Source organism: Pan troglodytes, chromosome 16 (genome assembly GCF_028858775.2).
Source record: "Pan troglodytes isolate AG18354 chromosome 16, NHGRI_mPanTro3-v2.0_pri, whole genome shotgun sequence".
Classification (NCBI taxonomy): Eukaryota; Metazoa; Chordata; class Mammalia; order Primates; family Hominidae; genus Pan; species Pan troglodytes.
In genome coordinates, this window is record NC_072414.2 from 58993244 (window position 1) to 59015197 (window position 21954).

General features: G+C 45.5%; 1 long non-coding RNA gene across 2 annotated transcripts in view; it reads right to left on the reverse strand.

Moving 5' to 3' along the window:
- The window catches only part of LOC104002349 (uncharacterized), a 75205-nt gene that overhangs the window by 15069 nt on the left and 38182 nt on the right, over positions 1 to 21954 (reverse strand). Inside the window, exon 2 of one of the 2 annotated variants that reach the window (XR_674595.5) lies at positions 10196 to 10242. The exons of the other annotated variant lie outside the window; for it this stretch is intronic. This is a non-coding gene — a long non-coding RNA (uncharacterized LOC104002349). The remainder of the gene's footprint in view (positions 1 to 10195; positions 10243 to 21954) is intronic. 2 annotated transcript variants of the gene reach the window in all.

Sequence of the window (21954 nt, forward strand, 5' to 3'; positions counted from 1 at the left end):
AATGCAAACCAAAGCCACAATTAGGTACCACTCCACACTCAGTAAGATGACTACAATAAAAAAAAAAAAAGAATAATAACAAGTGTTGGTGAGGATGTGGAGAGAGTGGAACTCTCATCCATTGCTGATGGGACTGTAAAATGGTGCGGCTGCTTTGGGAAACAGTTGGGTAGTTCTTCAAAAGTTAAATATACAGTTACCATATGACTCAGCAATTCTACTCCTATCTACCCGAGAGAAATAAAAACATATGTCCACACAAAAATCTGTACATGAATAGTCACAGATGTATTATTCGTAATAGCCAAAAAGAGGAAACAACCCAAATGCCCATCAATGATGAATGAATAAACATGATGTGATATATTCATGCCATGGGACATTATTTATCAATAAAATGGAATAAAATATGGATACATATACAATATGGTTGATCCTTAATACATTATGCTAAGTGAAAGAAGTCTACATATTGTATGATTCTATTTTTTTAAATGTCCATTTATATCAAAAATATGAGGCAGAATGGGCAAATATATGAGATAGAAAGTAGACTAGTTATTGCTTAGGTCTAAGGGTTGAGTGTTGGTGGAGGAAAATGGGGAATGACAGCTAATGAATATGGGTTTTGTTCTTAGAGTAGATGAAAATATTCTATAATTAGATTTGTTGATGATTGCACAACACTGTGAATATATTAAAACCATTGAGTTGTGACTTAAATGGGTGAATTATGTGATGTAAATTATCTATCAATAAGATTGTTAAAAAACCAATTGATCATATATGTGTGGATCTATTTCTGGATTCTATTCTGTTCCATTGAGTGATTTGTCTACCTTTTTTTTTCCCCAAGCCAAACTGTATCCAGCTTTATGAAAGATATTTTCCATAAACAATCATAATATTTCAGGCAGGACATGGGCAGACAATTGTTAACAGTGTATGACAACTTTCAAATTCCCTTCTTCAATGGACTACCAAAAATCAGAAAGCCACTATAAAACCCAAGAAGTCTTCATCTGATGCTCTGAACAGGGAAAGTTCAGAGGGAAGGTTGACATTTCACATTTAGCATGTTGTTTAACAGCTTTTCACAAGCTGACCCTGACTTTCAGGAAGTGAAATAAAAATGGCAGAATTTATCTGAAGATCCACAATCTAGAAATGGAACCACTGCTTTTTTGAGGGGTTCCATCTCAGTGGCATCACTGGAAAGTCCAGATTGCCTGACACACCAGTAACCAATAATTGAGGGTCATTCTCCAACAGGTGTCTGGGCTTAAGGGAGTTAAGTCTATGCTGAAAGGTGGAAAGGGAGAAGAGGACATAAAAACGAATTTGTTTTTCCATCCCACGAGGCTTTTGTGCCAAGGGGCCTTGTGTGTCAAAGTCAGGGAATCCCTCCTCCTGGGAGCCAAGAGCAAGTCTCTCAAAACTAGAAGGGAAAGGGGTTTTCCCCACGTCAACCCAGCTTCAGAGACATTCTGTTAGTGACATATGCCCCTTCCCCAAAAAAACACAATGAAGTGTTCTGTGTGCTAACAACATAGCTTAAAAAAAAGGTAAAACAAAATTCTGCATTTTTATAAAACTTGATAAAAAATAGCATTTCAAACTGTACAGTCACCAGAAGTACACAGTTATCAAAAATGCACACACTTCACTTGGCATCTGCAGCACCTTCAGCTTTCTGTGTCCGGTCTGTTTGGGCATCTCCATTTTCTGCAGGGTTATTCCCCTCCTGGCCAGCCTCAGCTTTTCCCTTTTCCCTTTTGGTACCTTCTCTCCCTTCTTTGCAGGGGCCTTTTTAGGTTTGGGCTCTGGCTTTGGAGGAGCAGGCTTAGTAGAAAACCTCGTGGATCTTCTCTGTGGTTTGTCCTTCATCTTCGCTCTATCTGCTTTAGCATCACCTTCAGCCTTTCTCTTGGGCACTGTGGTGGCGGCAACAGCGGGGGGACATAGGCGCTGGGCGCGGGATGCAGCACGGCACGCAGGTGTTGGTCTGTCCAGGGGTCGTTCTTGCCTCTTGTTCTTCACCCTGCTCCGATTTGTCTATCTTGACACCAATACCACGCTATCTTGATCATTGGAGCTTTTTAGATGTGGAAATTTGTGCAATTTCAACAACTTTCTTCTTCTTTTACAAAATTGTTTGGGCTGTCATACGTTGTTTTTAGAATCAATTTGTTATTTTCACAAAAAACAGCATGCTGGGTTTTTTATTGGGATAGTACTGAGTCTGTAGATCAACTGTAACAGAATTAACAGCTTAATATTACTGAGTCATCTGATCCATGAGGATATATATCTCTTCACTTATTTAGGTCATCTTTGATTTCTCTCAGCAATATTTTCAGTGCATGGGTCTTACACATCTTTTGCCACATTTGTCCCTAAGGATTTCATATTTTTGATGACCCACAGAGTTTTAAAAGAAATATATTGGCAGAAATACTGCTAGATTAGACTGAAAGGGACAGAGACAGTACAAAATGAACAGAGGCTCTTTGAACCCCTCAAATTCTACTGGCAGGGAGCAGACTGAGAAAGCTGCTCAGTTGTGAACATGTGCAACTTTTCCTTTAAAAATATTTTTGGTTTTTTTAAATTTTAATTTCCAATTCTTTGTTGCTGGTGTATAAGAATACAACTGATCATCCAAAAAAATTGATCTGTATCCTATACATTTCTTTTTTCTTTTTTTTTTTTTTTTTTTGAGAGGGAGTCTCACTCTGTTGCTCAGGCTGGAGTGCAGTGGCGTGATCTAGGCTCACTGCAACCTCCACCTCTTGGGTTCAAGTGATTCTCCTGCTTCAAGCTCCCAAGTAACTGAGATTAGCCATGCCTGGCTAATTTTTGTATTTTAGTAGAGACTGGGTTTCACCACGTTTGTCAGGCTGGATTACAGATGTGGCCACCACGCCCGGCCTGTATCCCATAAATTTCTTAAATTCAGTTATTAGTTCTAGCGGCTTTTTTGTAGACTCCTTATAATTTTCTACCTAGACAATTGTGTCATCTGCAAATTAAGAGTTTTATTTCTTCCTTTCTAATTTGAATGCATTTTATTTTTTGCTTTATTGCACTGGCTAGAACTCCTACTAGAATATTGGGTTAAAGTGGTGAGAGTACACATCACTGTCTTATTCTAGGTGTTAGGTGAAAGCATTCAGTGTCTTAACTGTTGTGGTAGCCAGCCTCCAAGATGGTACTGATGATCTTCATCTGCTGGTGTTCATATCCTTGTTAGTCCCTGTGTGTCTGGATTGGTTTGTATGACCAATAGAATAAAGAAGAAGTGATCATGTGTGAATGCAGAGACTAGATCATAAAAGGCATTGTTACTTCCCTCTTGGTCACTCTCTTTAGAATAGTTTCTTTTGAGGGAAGCCAGCTGTTATGCCAAGTAGCCTTCTGGAGTCTCTTATGACAAGGAACTGTGGCCTCCTGACAATAGTCAGTGAGGAACTGAGCCTCTAGCCAACAGCCACATGAAAGATGCCATGTTAGAGGTGAATCCTCCATCCCCAGTCAAATCATAACAACTGCAGCCCTGGCCAGCAACTTGGCTACAACCTATGGAAGGCCCTAAGCCAGAACCACCCAGGTTCCTGGCCCTCAGAAACTGCACGGAGGAAAAAAAAAAAAGTTTAAGCTGCTAAGTGTTGGGTAATTCTTTATAAAGCAATAGATAACTAATAAAGACTTTGGTATTTAGAAGCGGGAGGCTGCTGTAATAAAAACTTAAAATTTAGGAATGGTTTTGGAACTGAGCAATTGGTAGGAGCTGGAAGGACATTGAAGAGACTGCTGGTGAGGACTTAAAAGTAAATGAGGAGCATGTTATTGGAAACTGGAGGAAGGAAGATTCTTACTATGTAGTTACTATGTAATTTTTATTATGTATTCTTATTATGTAGTTAGCAACACTGTCAGCTGTGGTTTTGTGGAAACTAGAGAATGTCACTAGTGAACTAGGTAATTGGGCTAAGGACTGTTAGCCAAGACTGTTGAGGGTACTGCCTCATAGCTTGCTGCTTATAGTAAAATGCTGGAGGAAAGATTGTTTGTTTGTTTGTTTGTTTGTTTGTTTGTTTTTAAAAAGGAGCCAGGCACAGTGGCTCACACCTGTAATCCCAGCATTTTGGGAGGCTGAGGTGAACAGATCACTAGGGCCCAGGAGTTTGAGACCAGCCTGGGCAATGTGGCAAAACCTCATCTCTACAAAAAATTCAAAATTTAGCTAGGTGTAGTGTTGCATGTCTGTAGTCCCAACTACTCAGGGGGCTTAGGTGGGAGGATCGCTTGAGCCCAGGAGATCGAGGTTGCAGTGAGCCATGTTCACGCCACTGCACTCCAACCTGAGTGACAGAGCAAGACCTTGTCTCAAAAAAAAAAAAAAAAAAAAAGGAGACAGGGCTTGCTATTTATGAAGATTCCCACCTCTCTAGATAGCAAACAATGCTAACATTAAGAAATAGCTTCTGGGGCAAATATTAAACCCAGGGGCCTCTCAGGAAATTGTGTTCTTAGGATGAAGCTGAGGGAAGAGTGTGACTGTGAAGTCCTTTGTTAAAACCTAAGGAAGATTCAAAAGGCAGTGTTTCACAGTACCGTTCAGTCACACTGCAATTCTGAAGATTTCACGGCGTGACTCACTAGAAGTGAATCACTAACTGGGACAAGATTCCAGAGCCAAATAACTGGATGAGCAAGAGGACACCGAGAGGGATATGTGGAACAGGTAATCCTTTCCAGGAACTGCTAAGAGAGTAGAGGTTGTGGCCATGAACATGGCTCAGGTTCGAATCCCAGTTCTGCCGCTTATTGGCTATGTGACCTTGGGTAAGACACAATATTTCCTTAGCAGTAAAATGGGCATTAAATTACATACTTTCTAGAGTTGTTGTGAAGGTTAAATGGCTTAATATACATAAGCACTCAGAACAATGCCTGACATCTAGGTTATGGTAAAGAAGTAATAGTTGTCATCATTATTTAGGAAGGTGAAGTGAAAAAAACCTATATTTCTTATAGCAAAGCTGGATGTGGCCCAGCTGTTAGAATTCGAGCAACAAAAGGAATTATGATCTCATGTGTTGTCACAGGCTATGGAGGCTCTCAGAAGCTATCAAAATAGAGCAGTCAACCAAGGGACAAATGTGAGACCAGGTCCCAGAGGTTTAATTTGCATCTGGCAATTCAGTGACACAAAGAGCTGGGAAGTGAAAAGGAGAAGTTGCTGTGGTCTGAGAATACTTAGAGTCAACTAGAGCTGGAAGGGGTTTTTTCTTTGTTTGTTTGTTTTGGAGATGGAGTCTTGCTCTGTCACCCAGGCTGGAGTGCAGTGGAGTGATCTCAGCTCACTGCAACATCTACCTCCTGGGTTCAAGCCATTCTCCTGCCTCAGCCTCCTGAGTAGCTGGGATTACGGGCACCCATGACCACTCCCGACTAATTTTTGTGCTTTTAGCGGAGACAGGGGTTTCACCATGTTGACCAGGCTGATCTTGAACTCCTGACCTCAGTTGATTCACCCACCTCAGCCTCCTAAAGTGCTGGGATTACAGGCTTGAGCCACCGTGCCTAGCCCGGGAGGGGTTTTTATATAAGCATGTCCAATATGATCATTTCTGTCAGAGAAAGGAGCTTAGAGGGGAAGTGACTCTGCTAGTGGTGGCATAGCTGGGCCTGGCGCTGAGGAGTCCATGGTCTCCTGGTGCCTGCAGCACTGAAGTGGACATCAGCACCCCCTTTCCTCTGTGATAACCAGCCTGGGCAAGGCCTGCTCAAAAATGGCTGGTACTTACTGTCAGAGAAGAGCTAATAACAAATGCTAATATAATTTTCTATGCCTTTAGCTTGCATTTATTAAGCACTTACTATGTACTAGTCATAATCGTATTAGAATAAACCATTTGGGGCCTATAAAAATGACAGTTTCACCAGGCATGGTGGCTCACGCCTGTAATCCCAGCACTTTGGGAGGCTGAGGTGGGAGGATCACAAAGTCAGGAGTTCGAGACCAGCCTGGCCAATATGGTGAAACCCCATCTCTACTAAAAATACAAAAATTAGCTGGGCGTGGTGGCGGGCGCCTATAATCCCAGCTACTTGGGAGGCTGAGGCAGGAGAATCACTTGAACCCAGGAGGTGGAGGTTGCAGTGAGCCAAGATGGCGCCATTGCACTCTGGACTGGATGACAAAGTGAGACTCTATCTCAAAAAAAAAAAAAAAAAAAAAAAAGACAATTTCATATAGGTCAACCTAATATTTTACTTCATTTAATCCTGATAAAACTCTATGTGGTATATACTATAATTATCTCCATTTTACAGATGGAGAGACTGAGGCACAGAGAGGTTAAGTGTCTTACCCAAGGTCACACAGCTGGTAAGTAGTGGAGACAGTTTACCAATCCAGGAGGTCTGACTGTAGAGCCTATACTTGCAAACCCCTTCTTTATACACTAAGGTGGCTCTGCCCACAGTCTTAAGGGGCTGGCCCTGGCACCTGTCCCCTACTCCAGCCCTCAAAGCCTGGTAACCAGCTTTCCTCAGGGAGTTAGACCAGCCCTAACCCTCCTGGAGCCTTATCAGAAAGAACTCATGCTAGATCAGCCCTGTGATCTCTAGCTGGCTGGGCTGCAAAACAATGGAACGACTCGTGCGCATCATGCGTTGCGGTGGAGACAATGCATTTCTCCAAACACAAGCGACCAGAATAACAAACACTGCTGACTTCCATAGCACCAAAGTCTAAATATTGAAGTGGAGCATCCGTGCCTCGCCACGTGTGGTAATATTCCAGTGGAAAAAAACCGGCAGCTGCTATTGTCTGGATTCCCCAGGGGGAAGATCTGAGGCTGTTTCTCTGGTCTTGTGAGACTTCTGCTGCCTCTCCCAAGGCCCCAGCCTGAAAGAGGGATTGTTTGATGTCAGACTAACTTGGGGACCCCAAACATCCCCCTGCAATCTGCACTGGTCTATAGCAAAACAAGCAAATAATGACAATGTGGAGAGGTTTTCCTAAAACAAAATGTATTCCATTTAAAGAGTCCTATTCATGATGCACAGCTTCCTTCTCACAGTGGCCCCTGCACTCTGTGTCAGCTCCATTCCCCTCTCTGTACTTAGCAGTTTCCTCCTCTGACACACACCCTCTGCATTGCACAAGGGCCTTCGCCAGCCCTAACTATACTTCTTGACTTGTCAGTCTCAATTTCCATTGCTCACAGCCTCAGTCTCTCCATATTTCTTTGCTCATATTCTCTTGAGAGAATCTGACTGGCCTATATGCCTCTTTTTAAAATTTTTTCAAATTTTGTAGAGTTAGGATCTTGCTATGTTGCCCAGGCTGGTCTCAAACTCCTCACCTCAAGCAATCCTCCCAGCTAGGCCTCCCAAAGTGCTGGGGTTACAGGTGTGAGCCACCACACCCAGCCCTAGCATGCCTCTTTTTAACACCAGACCATGTTATATGTTGTTGGCCAGCCAATCAACCACCTGCCTTGGGGCCAGGTGGCCACGATGGGTCCAATAAGCTGGCAGGGTTATATGGCCCTAAACAGGGTTCCCTTTTGCAGCAGGTAGTGGCAGCAGGCCAGCTCCCCTCAGAAGGGATGTAAAAGGCAAGTGCTATGATTGACATGGCTGGTACAAAAGTCCGGTTCTAAGGTTTCATGCCAACACTGTATTGGTATTTCTCAGCCCAGGAAGGTCAGAGTCGTGGCTCAGGAAGATCCACCCGAGACACACAAGGGATACCAGAGGACTGGGCTTGTGGGGAGAGGAAGCCAAGGGTCAGACACATGCTAAATGGACAGGATTCAGCCCAGGGGGGTGGTTGCAGAGTCAGAGAAGAAGACACAGATTTAGACCTGTCTAGGAAGAAATCAGGAAGCCTTGGTGAATAATAGATCGATGGTGGCATCGTTCACAGAGAAAAAGGACAGGAGAAGAGCAGATTTGGGAGATGAAGGAGACATGGGCATTCCCTTCTGGCATGAGATATGAGACATTCTACTACATTTACCATCAGAAAGTAGGCTGTTCAAGTGCCAACTTTAGGAAAGAAGTCGGGGTTGCAAGGACAGATGTGACAGATGTGGGTGGACGAAACCATGGAGTGGGTGATGTCGCCCTGGGAGAAGTGGAGCATGTGACCGACAGCGAGTGAATGAATGACCTGGTCAAGACTTGGGACTTGCTCATGTTTCATTCTTCCCCAAGTGACAAGCACTCACTGAGACCCTGCTCTCAGATAAGGCAGAGCGGTGAATGGAAAGAATAAGGATATGGGCTCTGAACACAATGCCAAGTTCAATGGTGGGCTCTGAAATGTACTAGCAATTGGTCTTTGGGCTTTGACCTTAACCTCTTGCAGCCTTAGTTTCCTCATCTCAAAACGGATGTAATGATATGTACCTCGTCAGGCTGTAGTGAGGATTTAAAAAGGTAGCAACAGTAGAGTTCCAAGCAGAGGATTTGGTGTGTGTAGTAGGCATTTAACAGAACTTACAGGGCCAGGCACAGTGGCTCACCCTGTGATTCCAGCACTTTGGGAGGCCGAGGCGGGCGGATCACCTTAGGTTGGGAGTTTGAGATCAGCCTGACCAACATGGAGAAACCCCGTCTCTACTAAAAATACAACATTAGCCGGGTGTGGTGGTGCATCCCTGTAATCCCAGCTACTCGGGAGGCTAAGGCAGGAGAATCGCTTGAACCCAGGAGGCAGAGGTTGAGGTGAGCTGAGATCATGCCATTGCACTCCAGCCTTGGCAACAAGAGCAAAACTCCATCTCAAAAACAAAAACAAAAACAAAAACAAAAAACAGAACTTACAGACTCCTGCCTCCTGCTGAACGCAGCTGTGAAATACTCACAGCATATTCTGGTAAAGAGCAGAACAGAGATTCTGGGGATGCCATACCCCTATAGCCAACGGCCTCTCCAAGGGACCCACTGACTGTCAATAATCTCATCTGGAGATGTCAGTAGTCTACATTTGAGGCCTGGGCCAAATAGTACTCCTGCTCCCCACCCACATGCCTGGCACATGCCCTCTGTGCCAGGCCGTGCCCATTCATGTGGGCTCACTCCCCAGTGGGGGCTTCCCTCTTGCAGGACTCCCTCAGGCCCCCAAATCTGCGTACCCCTGGCCCCATCCTCCCCCTGCCTGCAGCTACCCAGGTACTGGCCACTCTCCAAGGGTAGTAACCAGTTTCCAAGTCTTCCAAACTTCCCATGAGCCAAGAGCTTCCATTCTGATGTGTATACTAGTGTCATGCAGATAGAAGTCACACAGGAAAAGGTATTCCCTTTAGTTAATGTCAAACATTCAACACCTGAACATTAGTTTACTTCATGTCATAAGATTTCTTCAAAGAAGTTCATAGAACTCTCTTGGGAGAAATAAATGAAGATGAAAATAAGAGGAAGGTATGCCCATTCCAGCCTAGAAGACTAGAAATAGCAAAGGCAACAATTTACCTTAAGTTTCTGTATAGATTTATTTATTTATTCATTCATTTATTCATTAATCTTGTTAGTATTGTTTTTGGAAATGGAGTTTCGTTCTTGTTGCCCAGGCTGGAGTGCAATGGCACAATTTCAGCTCACTGCAACCTCTGCCTCCCCAGTTCAAGTGATTCTCCTGCCTCAGCCTCCCAAGTAGCTAGGATTACAGGCAAGTGCCACCACACCTGGCTAATTATGTATTTTTAGTAGAGACAGGGTTTCATCATGTTGGTCACTCTGGTCTCGAACTCCTGACCTCAGGTGATCCACCCACCTCAGCCTCCCGAAGTGCTGGGATTACAGACATGAGCCACTGCTCCCAGCCAGATTTAATGTACTACCTATCAAAGCCCCTAAAGGATACTTTATAAGACCTTGATTAAATGAATAGTGATGTCGTTACCAGATTAAATGGTTAAAAAGACTAAAGCTTCTCTTGAAAGGGTATGACAGTAAATTTAGCCTACCAGATTTCATAACATATTACAAAGTGACAATTATCCAAACTATATGGTAACAATGGGGAAAAAATGATCAATGGAAAAGATTAAACAATCCAAAATTAATCCAATAAATAGTAAAACTAAAAATAGTTCAACAATCCAGTGAAGAAAATAATTATCATATAATAAATGATTTGGAGAGAATTGTAATGTGGAGAAGAGTTACTTACACTTTGTACCATTTTCTGCAATAAATTGCATGAGATTATGTTCCTGTCTGAAAAACAAACCATAAAAAAGACTTGAACATGCAATCCCACATTGATCGTATTGGAAGAAAATCCATAATCAGAGACAAAAAAATTAATTAAAAAATAGGAAACTTTTATTGAATAAAATATAGGACAGTCACAAGAGGAAAATAACAGCCTGGAAGAAATAACCAACCAGCGATACATCTAAAATTTATTAATTTTTGCTTTTTTACAAAAAGCTAAAATCAGTGCCCAGATTCTACTCCGTAAGCAATAAAGGAGGTGAACAGACAGTTTACACAGGAAGCACAGATGGTAAATCAAAACATGAAAAAGTACATAGTTCTACCAGAAACGAGAGGAATGCAAACACACAAGCTCTGGGTATCAGTGCATGCTTACCAAACTAGTGAAAAGAAAATGAAATCATCAAACCCTGAATGGTTGGGGCTGTGGGAAACAGGCAGGATGGTATAGAGAGGCTCAGGGCTGACCTGCAGCCAGACAGCTGGATTAAACATGGGCTACACCTTGTGCCACTTCTGAGACCTTGGGCGACTTATCTCTCTATGCCTTGGCTTCCTCACCTGTCAAATGGGGTGTAAATGAGTTGATATATATAAAGTGCTTGGAACAGTGCTTAGCATTTAGTCAGTACTCTATAAGTGCCAGCTATTATTAATATTTGTGTGGGGTGGTGGTTTTCTCTCAACTGTAGTAACAGGGCATGGACTTTGGAGCCAGAAAGATCATTCTTTCAATAAATATTTACCAAATGCCAGATCCAGGTGCAAATCCCAAATCCATTAATTACTAGTAATGTCACCTTGTGAAAACTGCTTAGAAATCCTGAATCTCAGTTTCCTCCATCAGTAAAATGGAATCATAAAATCTACTACCTAGTGCTGTTTGAAGTGTAATGAGATACTACATATAAATTCCTAGGATGGGACAGGCATGTAGACATCCTTAACACATATTGGATTCTTCACTCCTCCTCCTAGAACGTCAGCTCAGCCCAGGTGTCCAGCCCAGATCTGTGATCATGCAATTTGCCCTCCACTGCCTGCCAGCTCAACCCAGCTAAGATCTTTAGAGCCCCAACCCCTGAAGGCCCATTATGCCATCTACCTCCAACATATGTAAATCAAAAGAATAACATCACCAATTCATAAAATAAATGTTTGTGCTTTTTCTTGTTGTCGTTGTTGTTGTTTGTTTGTTTGTTTTTGAGACAGAGTCTCACTCCATCACCCAGGCTAGAGTGCAGTGGTGCAATCTCGGCGCACTGCAACCTCCACCTCCTAGGCTCAAGCAATTCTCCTGTCTCAGCCTCCCCAGTAGCTGGGATTACAGGTGGCTGCCACCACACCTGGCTAATTTTTTGTATTTTTAGTAGAGACAGGGTTTCACCATGTTGGCTAGACTGGTCTCGAACACCTGACCTCAAGTGATCTGCGCCTGCCTTGGCCTCCCAAAGTGCTGGGATTATAAGTGTAAACCACCGTGCCTGGCCTAAATGTTGGTGTTTTGATGTGCCATGCAACTTACACATGTGCTGAAATACAGTTGTTTATTTCTGTATTATCTTTCTCCCTCTCGATTACTTCTTTTGGTCTGCCTGTTTGTTGCTGACCTTTTGCAGGTGGCTAAGCCAGCCCAGTGGGTCATCCCTGCCGCTACCAAATCACCCCCATGGCATGCAGGCCACACCAACTTCAGATTCCTCCCTCCCCAGGGGAATTTACATTTTAGGTGGTGGGGAACAAGAGCTCCTGGGGGCCAAAAGCCTGTCACAGAATCGGCACCCAGTAAATATTTGTGGAATGAAGGGGTGAATGGATACATGGAATGAAGGGGTGAATGGATGCATGAAATGTTTCTGAACAGTAGAATTTGAGCGCCATGGGAGGCAGAGGGGAAGGATAGCAATGCTATTTTTGCTATATTTTAAAATCCCCACTTCTCTTTAATGGAGAGACAAAGTAACCAGAACTCTTCAAATCACACTAGGTAAATGCAAGGCTGATATTTAACAGGTCGAGTGGCACAGATACTAACCAATCAGAATAGACCTGGAGAGCCGTGCTGGACTCAGCACAACCCCTTTGCTTGTGGATAATGGAAGCCCGGGGGTTCTGAAGGCTGGGGCTACAGAGGAGGGGACACTAAGGGCTTGAGGCAGCTGCTAGTCATCAACTGGTATGAAAACATTTCAGTACTCAAACAGCAAGCACAGCAGTGTCACACACATGATTATTAAACGTCAGCTTGGGTTAGGTAGCTGCATGAGAATCAAGAAACTTCTGCCACTTCCCCTCCCTAGGCCCCAATTTCTCATCTACAAAACAATAAAACTTACTAGTCTTCAGGTTCACTCTAGTTGTGACTACCTGTGATTTTAATATAATAATAAGGAGAACAATTTATAAAAGCCAGCCTGGTATGGCAGAAAAGGCACATGCTCTGAAGCCGGTAGACCCAGTTCAAATTCCAGCTGTTACTTACTGTGAGGCTTGGGTCCAAATCAATTAACTTCTCGGAACCTCCACTTTTTATTAATTCAACTAACATTTATGGAGTCCTTTTTATGTACCAGGTCCTAAGGACACTTTTGTGAACAAGACCCAGTCCCTTGCCATCATGGAACTCGCTGTTCTACCGAGGACTCTTTGGATGCAAGTGACAGAAACTGGCTCAAGCTAGCTTAGGCAAAACCAGAATGCATCATAAGAATGTAGCAAGCCTGGAGGGGCCCAGGAGGGAAAGCAACCAGACTTTGCTTAGAACCTGGACAGGAAGGCCACCAGCCTCTCTACCACCCTCAGCTACCTGCTGCATTACTCTCTCCTCCCCCTCAACCCCCTCAGTTCTGATAAGCCTCAGTTAATATGACATCTCAATTTTAAATTCTCCACAAAGAATCCCAGCACTTGGCTGGGCGCAGTGGCTCATGTCTGTAAGCCCAGCACTTTGGGAGGCTGAGGTGGGTGGATCACCTGAAGTCAGGAGTTTGAGACCAGCCTGACCGACATGGCAAAACCCCGTCTCTACTAAAAATACAAAAAGTAGCTGGGTGTGGTGGCTACTCCGCACCTGGGATCCTCCACACACACACTCTGCCTCCCGGGAATCTCTTGAACCCAGGAGGCAGAGGTTGCAGTGAGCCCAGATCGCACCACTGCACTCCAGCCTGGGTGACAGACTGAGACTCCATCTCAAAAAAAAAAAAAAAAAAAAAAAAAAGAATCCCAGCACTTTGGGAAACCAAGGCGGGTGGATCACTTGAGGTCAGGAGTTCAAGACTGGTCTGGCCAACATGGCAAAACCCTGTCTCTACTAAAAATACAAAAATTAGCAGGGCGTGGTGAGGCACTCCTGTAGGCCCAGCTACTAGGGAGGCTGAGACAGAAGAATTGCTTGAACCCGGGAGGCAGGGGTTGCAGTGAGCCGAGATCACGCCACTGCACTCCAGCCTGGGTGACAGAGTGAGATTCCATCTCCATAAATAAATAAATTCTCCACAAAGAGAACCTGATTGGCCCAGCTTGAGCCACATGCGCACTCCTAATCTAATCACCTATGACCATAAGGCGGGACCACTAGGTACAAACATGGCCTCAGGGACTCACCCATGTGGATGGGGGAGGGGTCCAAATTCCCAAAACAGGGAGCTTGTAGATCCTGGTGTCCACTTCACCGCCTCATAGGGTGGATGTAAAGATGAGATGAAATTCCATGTAAAGTGACTGGCACATAGCCTGGCAGACATAGCTGGAGCCCTGTGCCTCTGTGCCTTGCTAATAATTGGTGCTTGACTAAAACATGTGCTGAATGGGGGAACAATATTATTAACAATGATACCTTTCATGTGTCCACCAACTTTATGTCCATTCCATTCGTTACTTCCTCTGTTGCCTGGATCTCGAGCCCCACCTTGCTGAATGGACTTAAAACAAGTTAGTTGAGCACATGTGGCTCCCAGGCTGGGTGGCATCCACATGGTGGGTGCCTGATGTGCTGAATGGATGAATGAGTGAATGTTCTTCCACCCAGCCCTCAGTGCTCTGCTGAGGCAGGATGGGTGGCTGGAAAAATGGGGTCTTTGGAATTTGTCTCCTTTTCACCTAGATCTTTGTTAGATCTTTTTCCTCCTTTGTTTAGTAACCAAAGAACCAAGAACTCAGGAAGAGATCAAGGACTGGGTTCAAGTCCTCCCACTCCCCCCACCCCCCATCTAATTTGATGACTATCATTGAGATACTGACCTCCCCTCTCTGGACTCGGTTTCTTTACTGGCAAATGGATATGGGCGCACTGATGATGCCTGCTTGGCTCTACGCGTTTGGGAGGATTGGCCAAAGTTAGAGGTGGGAAAGGACTTTGACAAGGCCTGGCCTCAGCCCTTCCCCACCACCATCCACAGGGGAATCTTGGGTCTCTCTGATCAGACCCCTGCAGCCTGGCGGGAAGAGATCTCCAGGCCTTCCGCCCAGCTGCTCCGTGCCCTTGGGAGCCCCTGCGTCGCCAGCCCACGACCAGCCGATGACTTTACCAGCTGTGTGGTTGAAACCCGAGCTCTCTTGCCAGGACTTGAACAGGAAGTTTTTTCCTGTGGTGGAAGCTTTTGTTCTCCAAGTCGAATTTCCCTCAGCTGACGTCAGCCCCAACTTAGGCCCAAGCCCATCGAACCTGCAGGGGGGCTGAGGGAGGGCTGCCTTGCAGGACAGAAGGTGCAGGGTTTCAGGCACCGATGGCTGTCACCACCTTCCTCTTCTTCCTGCATTAGCCCACCATGGCCTGGGGTCAGCTCCCTGTCCATTGGCTCCGAAGGAAAGTTGCAGGAAGCTCATTCATTCTGAGAGGGGTTAGAAAGGTGGGTGGAACGTGTTTTCTAATTTTGGTCCAGTCACTTACTGTTAGCTGAGTGACTTGGGCTGGACACGTAACCTCACTGGGACACGTAACCTCACTGGGACTCAGTTTCCTCATCTGTAAAATAGGAATAATAGTCCCTCATACCTCCTAGTAGTGGGTATCAAATGTAAATCATTAAAAACTGCCTGGTACATAGTAAATGCTCAGTGAATATGAGCATTAATTTTTGTCCTTATAATGTATCCCTCTGGTGAAGAGGAAATTAGATGTTGTGTGTGAGTTACCTACAGAGGGTCCAGCTCAAAGACAGAGGCAGAAATAATCCCTTTACTAAGGGAAGATCATTCTTTTCTGCTGTAGGAATCTGGCTGTGCTTTCCTTCCCAGAAGCACAAGGCTTCACAAAGATGACTCTGTTTGTTTGTTAAGACTGCCATAACAAAGTACCACAAACTGAGTAGTTTAAATAACAGAAATGCATCCTTTCATAGTTCTGGAGGCTAAAAGTGTGAAATTAAGTTATCCAGCAGGGTTAGTTCCTTTCCAGGGTTGTGAGGGAAGGATCTGTCCAGGTCTCTCTTTTTGGCTTGTAGATGGCCGTCTTTTCCCTCACACCATCTTTCTTCCTTCTATGTGTATCTCTGTGTCCAAATCTCCTCTTCTTTTTTTTTCGCGGGAGGCCAGTGGGGAAGGGCAGGGTCTCGCTGCATCACCCAGGCTGGAGTGCAGAGGTGCGATAATGGCTCACTGCAACCTCAAACTCCAGGGCTCAGGTGATCCTCCTGTCTCAGACTCCTGAGTAGCTGGGACCACAAGCACATGCCACCACACCTGGCTAATTTTTTTTTTTTATTTGTAGAGATGGGGTCTCACTATGTTGCCCAGGCTGGTCTCAAATTCCTGGGCTCAACCAATCCTCCCACCTCCCAAAGTGCTAGGATTACAGATGTGAGCCGCTGTGCCCGGCCCAAATCTCCACTTTTTTTTTTTTTGAGATGGAGTTTAGCTCTTGTTGCCCAGGCTGGAGTGCAATGGCGTGATCTCAGCTCACCACAACCTCCGCCTCCCGGGTTCAAGCGATTCTCCTGCCTCAGCCTCCTGAGTAGATGGTATTACAGGCATGTGCCACCATGCCCGGCTAATTTTGTATTTTTAGTAGAGACTGGGTTTCTCCATGTTGGTCAGGCTGGTCTCGAACTCCTGACCTCAGGTGATCTGCCTGCCTTGGCCTCCCAAAGTGCTGGGATTACAGGTGTAAGCCACCGTGCCCGGGTTCCACTTCTTATAAGGACACCAGTGTTGTTGGATTAGGGCCCACCCAAATGACCTCATTTTGATTTGGTTACCTCTGTGAAGGCCCTGTCTCCAAATGATGTGACATACTGAGGGTTAAGACCTCAACATATGAATTTCAGAGGGACTAACTCAACCCATAGCAATGACCTGGGGGAAAGGACAAACTTGAAGGTGGATTTCAAGTCTTAACACGAGAATAGAGAAGATAATTTGGAGGAGAAAGGCCTCCTTGAGGCCTGTCAAATCCGCCCTCGAGCATGGCTATTTACATAAATCCAATAGTGTCATGTTTTCAAAGCATCAGAACCTAGTTATGGGACCCAAATAATTAAATTACTTGTTTTCCACTCTAAACCTCTGTTCCCCATTCCTAATTTCATCTGCCAATATCAAACAGGAAATCTGAGATTCCCCAGTAAAAACTATGCCATCCTCAATTCCTTGGCAATGGAGTTGCAAAGAAGGAGCAATGGATAGGGAGTTAATGGAGCTAGACCCACGCGCTTGCTATGTGATCTTGGCCATGTGACCACCTCTCTGGACCTCAGTCTCAATTGTAGTTTGTGTGATTGTGTATGTGTGTATGCACAGGTGTAAGAAAGGTGGAGGGATGGGCCGGGTGTGGTGGCTCACGCCTGTAATCTGAGCATTTTGGGAGGCCAAGGCAGGCAGATCACGAGGTCAGGAGTTTGAGACCAGCCTGGCCAATATGTTGAAACCCCATTTCCACTAAAAATACTAAAATTAGCCAGGCATGGTGGCGCACCTCTGTAGTCCCAGCTACTCAGGAGGCTGAGGCAGGAGAATTGCTTGAACCTGGGAGGTGGAAGTTGCAGTGAGCTGAGATTGCACCACTGCACTCCAGCCTAAGCGACACAGCAAGACTCCTTCAAAAAAAAAAAAAAAAAAGAAAGAAAGAAAAGAAAAGAAAGAAAGAGACAGAGAGAGAGGGAGAGAGGGAGCGAGGGAAGGAAAGAAAGAAAGGTGGAGGGAGACGATCTGACTTCTGACTGCTGCTCTAACGGGAGGGTCATGGGACAAAGCTGGTGCACCTTCTTTGAGTGTCAATTTCATATGAAGGTAAGCAATTCCAAATATAATTTTAAAACCCCAAAGCACCCAAGTATGTCAGAGTAGGATGCAACACTGCATGCACTTTTATGCTAAAACATGAGGTTTTAGAGAAATTAGAGATACACTAGGCTTTTAGTGGCTGCCGCATACTTCATTTCATAACCCTGATCCCTGGTGTCTGAGCTGTTTCCTGTGTGCCAGTAGGGGCTCTTCATTGGAAAAATCTGAAATGCTTTGGACTAGATAATGGCGAAGACATTCCAGTTCAGAAACCAGAAAGCTTGGACCTGAACTCACTTCTGACACTGACAATCGCCTCCCTTTGTTCAGCCACATTTTCACTATGCATGCAACAGCCAGGCCAATTGGGAGGTCTGCACCAATCAGAAAAGATGCAGCTGGACTTTGGGAGGCCAAGGTGGGCGGATCACCTGAGGTCAGGAGTTCGAGACCAGCCTGGCCAACATAGTGAAACCCTGTCTCTACTAAAAATACAAAAAATTAGCCAGCCATGGTGGTGGGCGCCTGTAATCCCAGGTATTCGGGAGGCTGAGGCAGGAGAATCGCTTGAACCCAGGAGGCGGAGGTTGCAGTGAGCTGAGATCCTGCCATTGTACTTCAGCCTGGGCGACAGTGTGAGACTCCATCTCAAATAATAATAATGATAATAATAAATACAAAAATTAGCCGGGCATGGTGGTGTGCACCTGTAATCCCAGCTACTTGGGAGGCTGAGGCAGGAGAATTGCTTGAACCCCGGAGGCAGAAGCTGCGGTGAGCCAAGACTGTGCCATTGCACTCCAGCCTGGGCAACAATAGCAAAACTCCATCTCCAAAAAAAAGAAAAAAGAAAAGATGCAGCTGGGAGAAGAGGTGCACAGATGGTGGGCGTGGAAGCAGAGGAAGTGGAATCAACCACTGGAGGAAGCAGGCTTTGGCAGTTTTGTGGGGAAATGTCTCGGGGCTTCCCCAATCTTCCAGTTCCTCTGATGGTCAAAATGATAGGAATTTGAAAGCGAGAGCTGGCTGGGCGTGGTGGCTCATGCCTATAATCCCAGCACTTTGTGAGGCCAAGGTGGGAGGATTGGTTGAGCACAAGAGTTCAAGACCCCCCTGGGAAACATAGAAGGACCTTGTCTCTATAGAAAATAAAAATAAATTAAAAAATTAGCCAGGCATGACTGTGCATGCTTGTAATCCCAGCACTTTGGGAGGCTGAGGCAGGAGGATCACTTGAGCCCAGGAATTCGAGGCTGCACTGAGCTAAGATCACACCACTGCACTCCAGTCTGGGTGACAGAGTGAGGCCCTGTCTAAAAAAAAAAAAAACAAAAAAAAAAAAAGAAAGAAGAAAAGAAAAGATAAAAGAAAGTCAGAGCCCGCCTTTCTCTCAAGCTCCAGCCCTCTCTTCTCTCCTTCACAGCCAAGCTTCTTGAAGGTGATGTGTATCCTTCTCCACTTGCTGTACTCTGGCTTCTGTCCCCCAGCACCCACTTAAACTTGATCTCCATAATGTACTGAGCACCCACCTCCTTGCTGCTAATGACAGTGAGTCCTCTTCAGTCCTCATCTCACTGGCCCTCTGGCAGACTCTCTGGCTTAACAGTTAATGCCTGCCCTTGGATTTCCTCCTTACTCTCCAGCTGCTCCTTCTCAGCCACACAGAAGCTTCTCCTTCCCCTGGCAGCTCTTCCTTCTGCACATCCTCACCTGCTCTCCCAGATCAACCTGTCTCTTTACAGTGATGGTCCCCAGTGTCCATCCCAGGCCTAGAGCTCTGCTGGACCTTCCAGCCTGGCCACCTGACTTTCCCCTGGACATCCCACAGTCCTTTCAAACTCAGCAAGGATCAAGGGGGGTCAAGGCCTTCCCCTGGACCCCATCCTTCTTCCATCTGTGTTCCCAGGCACTGAAACCAACTGCAGAGCTACCCATGGTGCCTCCCTCCCCTTTGCCCTCCTCTCGTTTTGTCTATAGATTAATTGGTTAGCTTCAGTCTCATTCTGTGAATTGCACCTCTTAGCATTCTTCATTTCCACGTTTCAGCTGTTCTTGACCACATTTGGGTTCCCTCCAGCTGCTCCAAATCCCACAGCTGCCACTTAGCAATGCTCGTTCTCTTTCCTGCAGTGCCTGCCTCGGTCAGGCCTAGGTGCATTTCTAGGTGCTGATTTCAAGACAGCTGAGTTCCCTTTGGCCGGGCACGGTGGCTCACGCCTGTAATCCTAACACTTTGGGAGGCCGAGGCAGGCGGATTGCCTGACCTCAGGAGTTCAAGACCAGCCTGGGTAACATGGTGAAACCCTGTCTCTACTAAAAATACAAAAAATTAGCCAGGTGTGGTGGCACGAGCCTGTAATCCCAGCTACACGGGAGGCTGAGGCAGGAGAATAGCTTGAACCTCGGAGGTGGAAGTTGCAGCAAGCTGAGATCATGCCACTGCACTCTAGCCTGGGTGACAGAGTAAGACTCTGTCTCAAAAAAAAAAAAAAAAAAAAAAAAAAAAAGACAGCTGACACAGGGTCCCTGAGCCCATGAGAGGGGCACAACAGCACACAGAGCAAGGCAGGAACAAGGCAAGCCCCTGACAGATCTCATGAATAAAAACCAGGAACCAGCCCAGGACTCAGGACTAGACATAGCAAAGAAATCTCGCTCCTCATCCAAGCTCTCCCACTGCAATAGATTTTGGTCACCTGCCCATGAATGTCCTGTGTGGTCAGCCGGTCAATAAACCTATCTCCACCTCTCCTCTGTAACACATAAGCAAGAATTGGATTTAAGGAACTGGCTGGCAAGCTGGGCTGGGATGAATTTGTTTGCTCAGGCCAGATTGATTCTAGATGACTGATACATAGGATTTTTAAATCTAAAGGCCAAGGACCCTAATGAAGATCTCCTTGGGAGAGCTGGTATGAGCAGCACTCTCGAGTCTCCCTTCCAGATGTCTTGAAAATATCCTGTCTGAGGCCATCAAGTCCAGCTCTGCTTGGCAGGGCTTAGCGGTGAACAACCATGGTGGTTCTCAACAGTGGTTCTCCACAGGGGCATATTTGGCAACTTCTGAAGACACCTGTGGCTGTCACATCTTGAGTCAGGGAGAGGTGCCACTGGCATCTAGTGGGTAGAGGCCAGGGCTGCTGCTAAACATCCTACAATGCACAGGAGAGTCCTCAACAAAGGATGACCTGTCCCAACAGGTGATCAGTGCCAAGGTTAAGAAACCCTACTATGAAGTCAGACAGCTTGGCTTCATACCCCAGATCCACCTGGAGCAACTCACCTACTTTCCACTGGCTTTGGTTTTCTCCACTTTTAAAGGGCTGGATATTTATCTCTACCCATAGGGTTGTTGTAAAGAAAAAAATGAGATAACTTGTGAAAGGTACTTGGAAACATTCTTGTTATACAATAAAGCACTCAAGAAAGTATCCTTTTTGCTGCTAACTGCAGCACAGTGAAGATACGGATCTTCACTGCCAATGCATTCAGATATAGATGAAGATTTCCATCTTGTCATCACATTTGGCAGAATCAGGAAGTCCCCATCTCACTGTGGAGGCTTCACTTCACTCTAGATTGAGCTGTGCCTCTGAGACCCACAGGGACAAAGCACACAAGCTTCCACCTGGATGGATTTAGCAGCTCCCCTCCTGGCTCCCTGGGCTTGCTTCCTTGTCAGTCTCTGCAGACACTGACCCAGAATCGACCCCAGACTCCATGGCTGGGCTCTTCCCCACTGGCAGCTGAGTCCCAAGCTGCTCCAACTCAGCTGTTCTTGACCACGTTTGGGCTCCCTGACCACCCTCTGGCTGGTGCTGTGGCCTCAGCTCACTCCATTATTGATGCTGACCGCCTGAGCGGCCTCAGCTGGCTTCCCATCCAGCTAGGGCACTAACAAACACTGGAGAGTGGTACATTTCTGTTTTTCTAGCTTTTAGTTATACCTGATCTGTACTTGGAATTCTTTTTTTTTAATTATTATACTTTAAGTTTTAGGGTACATGTGCACAACGTGCAGGTTTGTTACATATGTATACATGTGCCATGTTGGTGTGCTGCACCCATTAACTCGTCATTTAACATTAGGTATATCTCCTAATGCTATCCCTCCCCCCTCCCCCCACCCCACTACAGGCCCCAGTGTGTGATGTTCCCCTTCCTGTGTCCATGTGTTCTCATTGTTCAATTCCCACCTATGAGTGAGAACATGCAGTGTTTGGTTTTTTGTCCTTGTGATAGTTTGCTGAGAATGATGGTTTCCAGCTTCATCCATGTCCCTACAAAGGACATGAACTCATCATTTTTTATGGCTGCATAGTATTCCATGGTGTATATGTGCCACATTTCCTTAATCCAGTCTATCATTGTTGGACATTTGGGTTGGTTCCAAGTCTTTGCTATTGTGAATAGTGCTGCAATAAACATACGTGTACATGTGTCTTTATAGCAGCATGATTTATAATCCTTTGGGTATATACCCAGTAA